Here is a 12,448-nt window from a genome sequence, read left to right on the forward strand (position 1 = left end):
AAATTAAATCTTAAAACATTTCCTAACGGGCCTTGTTGTTTCACAGCCATTTCTAATGATAGCACCTTGATTTCAACTTTGCTTTGAAAGGATCATGATATTTTGAAAAGGTCTTTAGACAGCCAAGGGTATTTCATCGTAGATCAGACAGAAAGCATCCTTAGTTGGGAGCAACTTGCAGGTTAGGGCTCTTGGGACAGCAGTGGAAGGATGGGGTGTCAACATGCAGCCATTACCAACGTTTGCATTGGTACAGCAAAGCCAAGAGTGCGTCCCCTCTTCACCCCTTCCACAGGAGCATCATGTAGACTCTAGACCACCAAGGGACTAGCCACCTGGGCCAGAGGTTTCCTGGGGATTCACTTAGCATTTAAAGCTATCCCATAATCTCAAGGCTGGTCAAGTCGCATTCTAAAGACTGTAGAGAAACCAAGCCCCAAATGGAAATGTAACTTCAGGGAATGGTACATGTGACAGCTGAATGCAGCAGCAACAGGAGGCTGAGATGAAACTGTGGTGTCCTCTTTATTCTGCAGCGGTATCATGGAGACCTCTCAAGCATACATGGTCACAACCATAAGGTCAAAACCACAAAGCATGAGCCCTGGCCATTTCACACACACGGTGAACAGTGAATGACAAGACAGTCAGGTTAGCGGGTTGAGTTAGGCTGCAAGAGCAAGTTACTGAGGCTCTCGATGACAGTTTCCTAGTTTTAAAACGATCAGAACCATTGTTTATTTTCAAGAATAATGATAGGATGGAGATGTTTTCTACATTCGTGTTTATCGTATAAATGCATGACAAACAGAAAACGCTACCAATATTAACTACTGTATGAGTACTATAGTCGATGCTCATCTGTGAAAATGTTAGTATATCCCAAAACTTAATTTTCGATTTGTTTTTAGAACTTTGGAAGTGCTTCATTATAGAAAAGATGTAATCAATGTCCAGTGAACCTATGTAAATCTCATGAGCCCTCTTATGCCCAGCCACGGCATTAGCCATTAAAGAAGCTCACAGCAACTAAGAATCTAAGTACCACCTGTAATATTGCTTCTATCTGAAAGCCTAAGTTGTACCTTAAGATCCCCCCCAAATACCATTCATGCTTCCTTGCTATCCTGCAACAGAGATGGGGAGAGGGTGACAGATGACATGGCCGATGATGCCACGTTTGGTGCAAGATGGCAGGAGGGACTCCAGGCCGTGGGATTATAGAAAGAGTGAGGAACAGAGAGTGAGAAAGAGAGCAAACTGAGGTAATCGAGGCAAGAAAGCCCAATTGCTGTCCAGCTGGCCATGTTACAGAATCCCCTGGATACTGTTGGAACAGCACAGCTCCAGAATAATTCAGAACAATACTGCAGTTATCCAAAATCCAGACCCAATCATGGCAAAACATCAGCAAACCCAGGAAAGTAGGCATAAGTTTACACACACACACACACACACACACAACAATGACTGCAGGGACAAAGAAGATGGTTCAGTTAATAAAGAGCTTGTCTTACAAGCAGAAGGACTTGGGTTGAATACCCCATTTAAAGCCACACTAAAAGAACTGGATATGGAAGCGGGCCCTTATAACCCTCACATCAGGAAAAAGCAGGCAGGCAGATTTCTGGGACTCTATGGTCAGTCTGCCAGGCCTACATGGTGAGTTCCAGGTCTGAGAAGGACCCTGCCAAATAGATAGATAGATAGATAGATAGATAGATAGATAGATAGATAGATAGATAGATAGATAGATGATAGATAGAGAAAGAGAGAGAGAGAGAGAGAGAGAGAGAGAGAGAGAGAACAGGTGAACAGCACCTGTCTCCTGGCCTCCACACACATGCACGTCCCCCAACAAATATGCATGCACATGGTGAGTTCCAGGTCTGAGAAGGACCCTGCCAAATAGATAGATAGATAGATAGATAGATAGATAGATAGATAGATAGATAGATGATAGATAGAGAAAGAGAGAGAGAGAGAGAGAGAGAGAGAGAGAACAGGTGAACAGCACCTGTCTCCTGGCCTCCACACACATGCACGTCCCCCAACAAATATGCATGCACACATATGTGAACATGCATACACACAAAGAGTATATAAATGTGCATGCATGAAATATTAAAAACCAGGATGACCTTATATTACATTTAACTGAATTTACTCCATTATCTATCGCAGCTAAACCTGTCGTGTATTTTCTTTAAGGCCTTGGGGACCACTAAGAGCACATAGAACACGGAGGAAACTACTGGGGAAAGAATGAGAAGCCGTGACTGCAGCCAAGGTGGGGATGAGCAACTTACAGACTCCACACACTGGGTCACATTATATTTCCTGTGGTTAAAGACTTCTGGCTTGCAGTTCAGCTAATTATAAGATAATTTTACTGGCTGAATATTTTGATAAGCTTTGGAGTAAAGTTTAATTGGTGGCTGCTCTACAGTTGAAAGATAAGCCCTTGCTGGGAGCACAGAGGAAACAGGGAGGGAGGGACAAGGAGGGAAGGAAAGCGGGAAGCTACTCCAGGGCAATTGTGCTGGTGAAAGGGGCTGGGCAGAACCACTGTAGAGGCAGACCAGAGAATTCAAGCATTTCCCTTCTCTCTCCCAGCTTCAGAGTCTAATGTGTTTTGTTGTCATTTTCAGAAGGACAGTTTTATTAAAGAAGAAAATCTGAGCCCTGAATACTCCAACAGACAGGGCTGGCATATACCCAAGGCTGGCCCGGTCACTGATCCCTGCAGACCACTGTGAACAATCTGTGTTAGGGACCAAAATGATGGGACACAGGAAAGAGCCCTGTGGCTCAGTGGGGACTAATTCAGTGTTGATGAGGATGGGGCATATCATATTTGTTCTACACAGAGAATGTACTGGTTCCAAATCAGGCAGTCCTGGGAAAGGACAGGAAGCAAACAATCTCTAGAGGGTCTAGCCTGGAAGCCCAGGTCAGAATAGGCCAATGAGGCAAAGTAGGCAAAAAGCTACGCAAGGAGACTGCTTATGCCTGCTCTCTGGTTTCCTCCAGGGAAAGCAAGCAAGGAGGAACAGCTCTAAGCTTTCCATACCAGAGAGAACACCAGATAAAGGCAGCTGTGCGACCTGCTGAGAAGCCAGTCAGATGCTCCATTCCTTCAGCCTTAGGAGCCACCATTGGCCAGTCCAGCTCCTGGGGCCACTGGCTCTGCTTAGATGCACCAGGACTCAGAAATTCTTTAAGCAAGTTGCATGCTTCTCATGCACTCACACACACACATGCATATGGACACATCCATTCATATTCATGTACACACATGTATATACGCTCACACATATCTTCACAGTATACATACACACACATGTCCACGTGCTTGCTCAAATGTGTATATGTGTGAGTGCATGTGTTTGCACAGATGCCACATACACATGTGGGCAAGAACCATCATGTGTACCTACATTCATATACATATATATACATACATACATGCATACACATCAACGTGCCTGGATACACTTTGGCATTCAGAAAGGTTGCTGGAGCCCCTGGGACAAGGGGATGCCTCAGACAATTGGCCCTTTTGTTGCTGGTCTCAGCAGGGGCCTAGAGGAGAAAGGGGAGGGAGGTCTGTGGGTTGCCCCCCTGACCCTGGCCCAGCCCGACTGAGGCTCGGGGACATGGAGGTCAGCAGGAGTTTTGTGCTGGCCTCCCTGGGGAGCAGCCCCTCAGGACACGCTGTAAGTACTACCAGAACACTCCTCACAAACTCTTTTCACACTGCTTCTCTCTTAGATTTACACAATTTGTTGGTAACAAAATTAAATCACATTCTAATGGCAAGGAAAGAGTAACTTAAACATTTTTCAAAGCCCCCACCAGCTATGCAAACCTTTTCCCTTCTGTCTCCATCTGAAATCCTCCTCCTTGGAACACAGACAGCTGTTTTGTATCAAGGCGGGGGTTTCTGTGTGACCGGGGAGCTCAGACAACAGGCAGCCCTTCCTGCATTAAAGGGTAATCTGAGAATAATTTGCCATAAAACATCCAGCAGTGCTCCAGCTGCGGCCAGATAGGCCGCACCATGCAGACAACGCGGTCCTTGTAAAATAATAATTTATAAAATCACATTTTAAAAACACACTATAATTTTTAGGAAGAGAAAAGAGAGAAAGAGAGAGAAATGGTTTAAATTATCACAGAAGGTGCTGGGGAGATTTCCTTCCAAGTCCATGGATTACCAGGAAGTGGTTGTTCCAAAAACCCTCTCCCCCACAGTCCTGGTGCACAGAGCTGACAGGTGAAAAAGGAAACGCCAGTAAACCCCAGAGTCACTCGACCAGTGGAAGGTGTTCTGAGTCTAGAACTTTCTAAACCAGTGACAGTGCCTGAGCTGAAGGAGCCATGACCAGCAGCTTGGCCCTTTCTCAGGGCAGCTATAATCTCTAACCCAGAGCTCCCAATTTATCAAGAAGAGCTGACACTAGGGAATTTATCATGAAAATGCCTGAGTTTTAAAATAATTTTTATTTTAATAAAATAATTTTCAAATAATTTTAAATAATTTTCAAATGCTATATGAGCCACTAAAAAAATCAGTAAAATTGGGCTAGGGGGCCAACCATCTACAACCTCACTGGACACATCTCTACACTGCCAACCCTCCAGAAAGAGAGAGAGAGAGAGAGAGAGAGAGAGAGAGAGAGAGAGAGAACCACTCACAGAGTCACAGCATAGAGACATAGGCACAGAGCAGAGACAGTCACAGCGCAGAGACAGAGGCTCACCCGGAGTCACAGCAGAAAGAGAGAGTACCACCCACAGAGTGTTGCATCATGGGCGGGGTAGTACTTATGGTCATGGCATGGAATGACTCTCAGCCTCAGTGTAGGTAGCTTTCTACATGGAGCCATGACATGTTAATAGCTAAGATGGCTGGGCGTGGAGAAAATGATCCACAGAGCGGATTCCTTTAACCCCTTCCCTGCTCTCCTGGAGGCTTCCTCCTGAGAAGCCAGGGCCTCCATGCTACCCTAGTACCCTCTCAGGCTGGCCCTTCACATAGGTCCCCTCAGCCTCTGCCTAACTCTCAAACCCTCCACAGCTCACTACACCTCTGCCTCCTTCCCTCTTCCCCTCCCCGCTCCTGCTTCCTTCCTACTTTCTTTGATAGATAACTGAGCTGAGATAGAAACTGCTTACATGAAAAGGCAGGAGCTTTGAGGACAAGTCCCTTGACCTTTATTGCTGATTCCTTACTGTGAAATGTGGTCACGTTCCCTGCTTTACGCAGATTAATTTAAACGCTAAGTATCAGCCTGCCGGAGGAACTCACGAGAAATACAAAGTCTTAAGCCCTAGCCCACTGACTCAGGAACTGTAGTCTTTTCTGTGGTCCTCCAGGGGTCAAGTCTGATGGCGTGATGATGTATGGAAAGATCTGAGCCTCGCGCTCACGGATGAGTCGGCACCGACTGCCAGGTGCTGGTGATGGAAACGATGCTAAGAGCTCAGAGTGAAACGGCTCCCATCTGTGCCCTTTAAATGGCATTTCAGTGTCCTAAATTCAACTTCAGACTGAAGTCACTGTGGACTCAGGCCTGGTAGTGCTGGCAGAGACCCAGCCATTCAGCAGGGAGAGGTGTTCCCACCCAGTTACCAAGCGAGGATGGGCCAGCTTCATCAAGACCAAGGGCAGGCCTCATAGCCCCTGGACTGTGGCCTCCACCTCTCTTTTGTCATTCCTACCAACAGGAGATGGCAGACAGCAAGGCAGGACATGGGAGAAGAGTAGCAATGGCGTTGTCATTACTGAACCGATTTCATGATGCTATCTAGCCCTGATTCCTGGAAATTAACACTTCAGAGAGTGAAAGAACATCGCACAGCTGTGCTCAGGAGAAGAACTGCATACATGTGTCTGTGCGTGCATATGTGTCTGTGCATATGTGCGCATAGTGTGTGTGTGATAAGTAAACAGTTATTCAACTTTTAAAAATCCTAGTAACTCGTCTCTGAAACTTTGAAAGGCAGGTGTCAAAGGCAAGTGGGGAAATTGACAGTGGCTAACAGAAATGGCACCGAAACACCAAAGCTGGCCGCTCAGTTAACCCAAGGAAACGGGCTGTTGTACGTCCTCAAGCACAAACCCAGGCTGGCCTCAAACTCATGATCCTCTTGCCTCTGCCTCCTTCAGTAAATCCTACCGGTGTGCGCCACCACAAGCGGTTTCAAGCGCAAACCAACTGAAGATGCAGGGATACAAACACCTCGATTCCTCGCTCTCCTGCCCCACGCCCTGAGCTGGAATCAGCCTTCACCTTCTAAATTAAAGGCTACAGCCTTTCTCTGGGGCACGAGAGCCGTTCTCACCACCACCCTGGCCTGGCAAAGGCCTGAGGATCGCCCCTGACCTGAATGACCCTGGCAGTGGGATGCGCTGACACTCCATGTGGGGGTGGGGACAGGGTGCAGAGAGCTTAGGATGACAGCTGTCGACTTGACAGCATCCGGAATCACCTGGAGACAGCCTCCCGGCACACCCGTGAGAATTATTTACGTTAGGTGTGCCTGGTAGGGATCATCCTGATTTGGCTAAGGTGGGAAGAATCCCCGTAAACAGGGGCAGCATGGTTCCCTGGACTTGGGGCTGGGGCTGTGTAACAGGTAGAAGCCAGCTGAGCACAGGCGTTCATCATGCTCTGCTTCCTAAATGTGGGGCAGTGGACAGGTGCCTAGACATCCCGCAGCTTGGACTTCCCTGCCATGTGGACTGTACCCTCAAACTGTGAGCCTCAATAAGCCTGAATAAGCCTTTTCCTTTGACTTGCTTGTGTTAAGGTATTTTATTACCACCACCTGAAAAGTAACTTTAAAAAAAAAAAAAAAAACCACTTAGCAAATAAAAATCCCAGATGGTATAAAAGGAAAAGGCACTAAACAAAGAAGTATGAATACCAAGCATGTAGGATCACTACCCGCCCACACACACCCCAAAAGAGAAATCTAAAGTGCACACTGAGCAATAAGTCAGTATGAGTAGGTGATAGCCCATGTCCAGAGTATTCCCCAAGCCCCAGTCCAGGGTTTCCTAAACATGTAAACAAATATTCAGCCTCCCCACATCTCCATTTTCCCAGTCTGTCAGGGGAGGCTGCCTTTCACCTGCGGATTTCCTGAGGCTGATGAGAACGTGGTACTGGAGATAGTATGGAAGATGCTGAAGGTGTGTAAACAAAGAAGGAACCATCAAGGATGGTTTTGAAAAGTTTTTCACCCCTGAATAAATGCAAAGGGAGATACTTTTCTTTCCAAAGAAACCACTAATTATTTCTGATTTAAAAAAAAAAAAAAGCCAAACCGGAAATAGGTGATTAAATAAAACCACCAAGCTCTAAGAGAACAGCTGAGCCTGTCACTATCCTCCAGCACCAGGATGCCTAGCCCCATTTGGCTGAGCACCCTGGGGCAAGTGCTCAAACTTCTGCAGCTCCAGCTCCTCATTAGCATCCTTTTGTCCACACCTTCCTGCTCTGGATGCCCAGAGGCTCAGCCCAGGCCTCCAGGCCACCACACGGGGAGGCAGAAACTGGATCACTCCTAGGAAAATGAATGCCTTTCAGGGTCCCAAGGAAAGTCTCCACTGTGACCGGAGGCCCAGCATCTATCTGCCATGGCCTCGGAGCACTGTAGGAAACACAGGCCATCTCACCTAGGCTTGTCTGTCTCTCATGCTGGAAAGGGCACAATGTCTATCACCCATGTAAAAAGCTGGGGGAAGCAGCACTGGGGAGGCAGAGGCAGGGGGTTCCCTTGAGATTGCTGCCCAGTATAACAAACCAGTTAGTAAGTTCTAGGTGTTTACACAAATAATTTGATAACATGAGCGAAAGGAAAGCCTGCATAGGTGGATGAATCTTAAAGTGCTGTGTTCGGTGACAGGAGCTAACGCTGGAAGGCCACTTGTAGTGCAGTTCTATCAGCGGGACATTCTGGAAGCAGCAGCTCGGTGGAGATAGGAAATAGGTCCAGGTTGAAAGGATTTGCATGGTGTTTGGGACGGGCGAAGCTATCCTGTGTGACGCTAAATCAGCAGATCCATGAAGGAAACTTACAACACAGAGAGAAAGTGAAATGTTAGCAACTGAAAACGAAAGCTCAAACACAAGTCGATAAAATGTGGGATGGTGAGGAGAGTCCAGAAGAAATGCAGATCATGAAAGAGCCAAGAGCACAGGACAACCTAACTGAGAGGCAGGGCAGAGCAGGATGGGCTAAGGAAACTGCAAAGCCAAGCTGTAACTAATGCTTACCATGGGGTCCACAGTTCTGGACCAGCTACCACTACAATGGATGTCTAGAGCCAGGTTTCTCAATGCTGGAGCAGGTAACTCACACATAAGCCATAATAGGAACCTAGAGTACATATGTGATAATGATCAGCGTTCAGACATAACATGAATTCATGTTTAGCTTAATAGAGCTATAAGTGAATACATTTATTTACACACAGGCATACACATGCATTTCCCTTGTAGCAACAAAACCACATAGCTCCCAAACCTTGGTTTCTCAAAATGTTCTCCAACAAGAGAAACCAGGGTTCTTTGGCAGAGTGGTTGAGCCTGGAGCAGGGAAAATACCAGATGAGCATGGAGTGCCCTGTAGCACTAGAAAGAAATATCTAACACGCACGCACACACACACACACACACGCACACGCACACACACACACACACACACACACACACACACACTCACACACTCACACACAGTCATGCCCAGGTGGAAGAGAAATAAGCCAAATGAATGAATTCCCAGTAGTCATAAGTGAAATAATTTAAACAACAAAATAAAATGAGTAGATATAGATTATAACCCACAGCATAATTTAAATATCCATAAATATATAATGATACAAAGAAATAACCAAGGCAGATGGGGCAGTACACACCTGTAACCCGAGCCCTAGAAAGATGGGAGAAGAGGGCCAAAGTCAGCCTTGACTACATGTGAGTTCAGTCATCCTGGACGACAAGAAACCCTGTCTCAAAAGGCCGAAGCAAGGGGAGAAAAACGTGATTAAAATAAGAAAGTAAATGAAGGAGAAGAAGCAAATTCTGATGCAGGAGAATTCCAAGTAATTTACGTCGACAGTCCACCCTTATGGAAGAAAAGCATGACTGCCCATGTCTTAAGTATGAGCCACTCATGTGAGAGCAGGGAGTAACTTCAGCCTAGAGAAAGCTGACAGAGACTACCTTAGCCATGCTAAGTCAATGACACCTGACCTGGGGCCATGGAGAGATAGACAGGGCAGCTGCTGGGCCCTAGGTTCCGTTGGTTGTACCACCTAGCTTCAAAAGCGCCAGATTCTAAGGCATACCCCTAGGGAAGAGGAGCCTCTCTAGCTTGGTGAGACTACTACAACCCTGCTGCATACAGTAGTCTAGGCTCTCCATGGAACCAGGACCAGCCTGCTTGATGGCTCCATCTTCAATTCAGTCCAATGGTCTGATCTCCTGGCACCTTCATTGATGAATAGAAACTAAGGAAGGAAGGGAAGGGAAAACACCCTGAACAGCTCAAGAGAGATGTCCTCCTTGTACGTGTTTCACTTGGGTCCCTTCAACATTCAAGACAGAAGGACAGAAAACTATGAGAAGCCAACACTTCCTGCAAGGATTTATGAAATGTCCCCCACAGACATATGTTCAAACACTTAGTACCCAGCTGGTGTTGCTTGAGGAATCTGTGGAACCTTTGGGGTGGAAGATGTGGTTGAGGAGGTAAGTCACTTGTTAAGGGAGACCTTTGAGAGCGATAGCCAAGACTGACTTCCTGCCCAGGCTCCCTGGTTCCAGGTTGGCATTGGACAGAAACAAGTTCTGTTAGTCCCCATTACCACAGACCAAGCCTTCGCCTGTATCTTTCCTGCCACGATGGACCGTATCCTCTAAAAATCCTGAGCCAAAACAAACCTCTTACTCAAGCTGCTTTCATCAGGCATTTTGTCCCTGTGACAGAAAGTCACCAATGAACTGCCCCTCACCACCAAGCCAGGGGTGTTGAGAGTGCAGTGTTAATGGGCTGCAACTGAAATCACGATTTGGGTAGAATCCAGACATTCCTGCCATACTATTTTCCATACGAATACCTTGGCGTGGCTGGTCTGAGAAATTTAAACATCAGGGCCCTTCATTAGGTGTTTCTGACCATACATGGGGTACCCAACAGAGGGAAGAAGGGGGCTTTTCTCTCTGGCCAGTCTTCCTTTGTTCCATCCCCTCCACACGCCTCTCCCAAGCTCACCTGATTCAAACCTTCCCAACAAACAGCACTTCCATGGACCCACCCTGTACCTTGTGCAAACTCAAGGTAAATTTCCAGATCTGGGCCAACCCAATCAACCCACTTTCCACTTCTCTCTGCAGGGGAAAAGAATCCCATCTTCTATTGTGGGGTCTGCCATGGACACAGACTAGCCCAAAGCATGCCTCTCCAGACTCCATGTTCAGTAATTCCCATACTTCTCTATGCTTTGCCTGTCACCCTGTATTCTGTCACCTTAAACAGCTAAGCCTTGATAAATGTGCTTTGGATCCTGAATATCTGCAAAGGCCATGTGTTAAAGGCTCCATCCTAACTCGAGATGTTCTTGGGAGGTGGTAGAACCTCTAGGGTGTAGAACCTAGTAGAAGGGAATCAGGTCTTTGGAGATATACTTTGAAGTATATATTGGGAATGTGGCTCCTCCCCATATGCCCTCCCACCTCACTTCCCTGCCACTCCAATCAGAGCAGCTTAGCTCCAGTGAACACTCCTTACCATAATGTACTGCCTCCCCACAGGCCCTAAACAACAGTACCAACTAATGGTGCATTTGCATTAAAGCCTCCAAAACTAGGAACCAAAACTAACCTTTCTTCTTGTAAGTTGGTTTTCTCGGGTATTTTGTTCCCAGCAACAGACAGCTGACTGAGACAAACATTGTCCTAAGTTTCACCCCAACCTCTTGTCCTTAGATCTTGAGGACAGAAGTTGTCATTTGAGCCACCTTCAACTTTCTTGTCCCACCCTGAAAGTTTCTCTAAAGCTCGTCCTCTTTCTAGACTGATCTCCCTCCCATCTCTGCTTTCATACTGAGGTCAAGTTTCCACTGGTGTTTAATCTCAGACCTGTGTCTCCAGGACTACAGTGGGTGGTTATTAGTATGGCAGGACCTAAAATCACCCAAGAGAACATCCTCTGGCATTCCTACAAGGGACCATCTGGATTAGTTTAGCCTGGGTGAGAAGACCCATGCTGGTTATGGGTGGCACCATCCCTTAGCTTGCATATGTAAAGGGTTGGAAGCAGGCTGAGCACCAGCGCTCACCACTCTCTGCATCTTGACAGTGGATGTTCCCAGTTGCCTCAAGTCCCCGTTGCCATGGCTTCCTTACCATGATGGACTGAAACCCTTGCACTGGGAGCCAGAATAAACCCTTCCTCCTGTGAGCTGCTTCTGGTCAGACATTTGGTCACTGCAATAGGAAAAGGAACTCATGCAGTGACTCTCCCAGCAGTCAACTTCCTTCCTCTCTCTGGCAGCAAGGATTTCTCTATGTCTTCTTTTCCCTCTGCACACTCTTAAAAAATGCCCAATCCTCAGCAAGCGTTCAAATTCTATCTTAGTAACTCCCTTAGCTAAAGACCCTGGGGTTCAAGACTCAACTCCACCCCTCCATTAGAAGCTGTCAGGAAATCAGTACGATTCTGTTAAAATCTACAGAGGAACTCCTGAGAGAGGCTCTATTTACCACAAAAACCTCACCAACCCCCATCAACACCTTCAGGAAAAGGGGACGCTGTATTTCTTTTTGAAAAAAGGCACCTGACATCTTTGGCCCAGTTGTGACCTATAAACTAGACAATTCACAAGGTCACGGGTAACCATAGGGACACGCCAAAGGAAAAGTCATACTTAAACCTAATTGCTCCCCTTATTTCTCTAAAGGACTTTCAAAGGGGACACTGGGCACAGCACACCTTCCACTAAGCGTGTCCAAGGACGATGCCTGGAACCATGCTGCAGCTGTGACAGAGATGTCCTTTAAACCATAGGCAAATGTCATACATCCGCAGAGTTTCGCTGAAGAGACAGGGTCTTTTTAAGAAAGTCCGGGCGTGGGTTGCAGCAAGGCTGGGATGAGATGGGAAACATAAGAAAGAGAAACTGCTGCCGAGCCGGCCCCCCAAGCGCCTCACACCACCACAGCTGCTCAGCCAAGCATGGAAAGTGGGGCATTATCCTCACAACACTGATTAGACAAGGAAATGAGATATGCAAATACTTTTTAAAAGTCGATTCACTCAGCATTACTACCAGATGAAAGTTCACAAAGAAAGCATGACTTGATAGGCTCAGAATGGAGCTAATGCCCTTGACTCTGACGACCTGACTTGGAAGATCCCTGAAAACAAAAAT

General features: G+C 46.7%; 1 protein-coding gene across 1 annotated transcript in view; it reads right to left on the minus strand.

Moving 5' to 3' along the window:
* Acoxl (acyl-CoA oxidase like) overlaps nt 1–12,448 on the minus strand; it is a 257,337-nt gene that overhangs the window by 194,152 nt on the left and 50,737 nt on the right. The gene's annotated exons all lie outside the window — the stretch shown is intronic.

This window comes from Arvicola amphibius, chromosome 5 (genome assembly GCF_903992535.2).
Source record: "Arvicola amphibius chromosome 5, mArvAmp1.2, whole genome shotgun sequence".
NCBI lineage: Eukaryota > Metazoa > Chordata > Mammalia > Rodentia > Cricetidae > Arvicola > Arvicola amphibius.